This window comes from Saccostrea cucullata, unplaced genomic scaffold (assembly GCF_032062105.1).
Source record: "Saccostrea cucullata isolate Sc308-1 unplaced genomic scaffold, CSIRO_AGI_Scuc_v1 ctg2941, whole genome shotgun sequence".
NCBI lineage: Eukaryota > Metazoa > Mollusca > Bivalvia > Ostreida > Ostreidae > Saccostrea > Saccostrea cuccullata.
In genome coordinates this window covers 26,491-29,992 of record NW_026934667.1, presented here as the reverse complement: position 1 = coordinate 29,992, position 3,502 = coordinate 26,491, and the positions used below count along the sequence as shown (strand labels likewise).

General features: G+C 39.3%; 1 pseudogene; it reads left to right on the top strand.

Moving 5' to 3' along the window:
- Nucleotides 1–1,394: 1,394 nt before the first annotated feature.
- Nucleotides 1,395–2,977, top strand: LOC134241151 (uncharacterized; annotated as a pseudogene).
- The last annotated feature ends 525 nt before the right edge of the window (nucleotides 2,978–3,502 follow it).

Sequence of the window (3,502 nt, the reverse complement as noted above, 5' to 3'; positions counted from 1 at the left end):
GAAGACTTGAAGAGAAAATGTATTTTCATTAATATATAATCAATACAGCCCCATCCTAACACCAGAACCCCTGACCCTGAGGCCATGAAATTCACAATTTTGGAAGAGGCATTCTTATTCAACATAACTATGTACTAGGTTAGTTTATTGAATACCCAGGAGCAAAGAAGATTTTGAAAGTATTAATGTGTTTTCACTATAGAATTAATAGAGTCCCACCCTAACCCCAGAACCCCCAACCAAGGGACCCTGAAATTCATAATTTTGGAAGAGGCATCCTTCCTCATTATAACTATGTACATTATTCACTTGTTTAATACCCAGGAGCAGAGGAGAAGATTTTCAAAGATTTTATGCATTTTCACTATATGATTAGTTGAGCCCCGCCCTAACTCTAGAACCCCTGACCCTGGGGCCATGAAATTCACAATTTTGGAAGAGGCAGCTTTATTCAATACAACTATGAATTTGGTTTGTTTATTAAATACCCAGGAGCACAGAAGATTTTCAAAGTAATAATGTATTTTCACTATATTATCTATATAGCCCCGCCCTAGCAGCTAAGAACTCCTGACCCTGGTATAGGTATTTAGTTAGTTTATTTAATACACAGGAGCTGGGAAGATTTTCAAAGAAATAATGCATTTTCACTATATAATCTATATAGCCCCGCCTTAGCACTAAAACCCCTGACCCTGGGGCCATGAATTTCACAATTTTGGTAGAAGACCCAACGCTTATTACATTCACACAAACAGATTGACTGCTTGATGTCCAGGAATAGAGAAGATTTTTAAAGATTGCATTAATTTTAGTGGTTTTGATCCCACCCCTCAGGCCCCTCCAGGGGGGGGGGGGCAGGGACCATGAAATTCACAATTTTCGTTCCCCTTCACCCATAGATGCTTTATGCCAAAATTGGTTGAGAATGGTTGAGTGGTTGCAGACCGGAAGCTGAAAATGTTCAAATGTTAACGCCCAACGCACGACGACGGACGAAAACTGATAGCAATAGGTCACCTGGGTTTAGGAACTGTCTTTGGCAATGAGAGAGAGATTTGTTGGTTGGCTGGCAAACATCAGGCATTGGCGTCGGAACTAAATTGAAGGGGGAGGGGCTAATTGAAAGACCCCCTAAAATCAAACATGAAAAAAGCATCGTCGCAAACCTCGGCCAAAAGGTACGATCCTCTCCCATTATGGCCGTGGTTGCACGAGAAGAGAATATTTCGTAGTTCATTAAAATATTGACCAATGCGAGTAAAGCATAGTCGGATTCTGAACTTTGATGCGAATTTTTAATAACCAATCGCAGTGTACGAAATACTGCTAATGTAAAATGTTTTCAGTTGCGATGAAAACAAATCTTGTCATTGACTAAATATGACGTCACAATGGAGAGGCATAAATATTCAAGATTACAACACTTTGGTGATCAAGCAGCCAGGGGTTGGAGAGAGAGCTATATCGCTGACTCCGGACCGTGGCTTGAGACGATGGTAAAAAGTTAAAATAAGAAAAATCCAAATTTTTTTTAAACACTACCACATGCCCTTCTTGGCAAACACTGCACACTGTTGAAAAGGGAGGGGAACTAAGCCTCGATAAGAAATTCCTATATGATGTATCTTTGCTAAAAAGATGTTTCAGGCATGATCAATTTTGGTTTGGGACCAAGCCATGTAAATTCATTTTAACAGCCTATAACATCCCACCCATCAATCAGAAAACCATTTCAAAAAGTTCATTATAGGAAGGAGAGATTATAGAAGAAGAGGCCCAGAAATCCTGCACACGGTCACTCCATAAAGAAGTACAAATGCCGTACACATTGGAGTGCAGCTATGATGCTGGTTGGCAGACCCGTGGAACAGGATGGAATTATAACAGCATTTCAGGCAAGTTATATTTTACCTTTATCAGTTTGAGATCATAACAGTTATCAGAAATAAAAAAAAATTACAGGTTACATAAAAGGTGCACAAAAGGTCTACCTGTAAAATTATCTCTGAACAAGAATGCTCCATTGCAAACAGGACGTCAACTGCATGCATCTTTAATTTATAGTAATGTTTTCAAGTACATCAATGGGTATGAGAGGGTTAGAGGCCACGTCACTTAGGCCAACAGAAAATATACTCTTGTTTCCTGTCACCCGATGAGATGTCTTTGATGAAGTTTTTAACATTGTCACCCCATTAAAGGGCCATTTTTCCAAAAAGGATCCATTAGATAAGCTGAGTAAGTTCAAAAGCAGTTTGCTTACTCTGTCTTTAAGGTTTTTGAAATAAGTATTCAAAACATGTCCTGTGTGGCAGGTGGCATAATAACCACTTACCTCCATGAATCTGTTAGCATCTCGTCTATAAAATTATACTTCAACAAATAGAAATAATTTTTTATGATACAGGGCATGGAACACTGATTCGGAAGCAAACAGGTAAAATCCTGCAATATGAATCCAGAAGCAAAAGATACAGCGTCTGTGACCACCATGAAGAGGGTCCAATAGCAATGCGTGAGTGTTCCGAAAATTGGGATGGATCCAGCAAGGCAATGGAACCAGATATGGCACTGCCTATGTTACACAAAATGAAAGACCGTGGACATCCAGTGCAGGTTATGCTCGCTGATAATGATTTTACCACTTCATACTTCATCTTCTTTGAAATCGGACTTCCCTGGAATTAAATAAATGATGACGAAAACCACATAAAAAGGGGGATTTCTTAGAAGCTATTATCATGCATTAGCTGCAAAATGGAAAGAACTCAACTCTCAGTCGTCAGTTATTCCATACACTGTACCTGATTCGATGTTTATGTATGCATACCCTTGTCCAGGGCTAAAACAAGTGATGATGTGTAGGAAGGCGTCAAAGATTGTACCCAATGATTTTCGAGACCACGAGGTGTGCACTGTCTGGTGTTCTTTTGAAAGAGATAGGTATTTAGAAAGCAAGAGCAAAAGCCAATGAGGACCTTTTTTGGCCCTGAGAAATTCTGAAAAATCAAAACTGCTCAGTTCAGGTCATCTTCCCAAGTCAAGAGTTTCTGATCCGCTCCGCTCCACATAAACCCTTGACTGAATAGCCCAAGTTTGAGGGGGTTTACTGCCACGCCATCTAGTGAGATAACATATATTGAACTCTAATGTCCTCTGCTATTGGCCAATCAGGGTAAACGAATTCAACAGAGAATTCGAGATAATATTGGAAGTTGGTAATAAATTCAATATAATTCAACTAAAAATCTTAGACAAACCTTTAACTGGGCTATTTAATGATAAAGACGTTATCCTTGGGGCTAAAACTGGCTTGTTTTTCTATTTACAATTTAGTTTAAGTTTAAATAAAACAATGATTTTGATTGGTTCATGCAGACTTGCATGAGGCCAATCAGAGAACGCATTTCTAACCCCGTCAAACTTAGCCTATTCGGTCAAGGGTTTATGTGGAGCGGAGCGTATCAGAAACTCTTGACTTGGGAAGATGAGTTCAGGT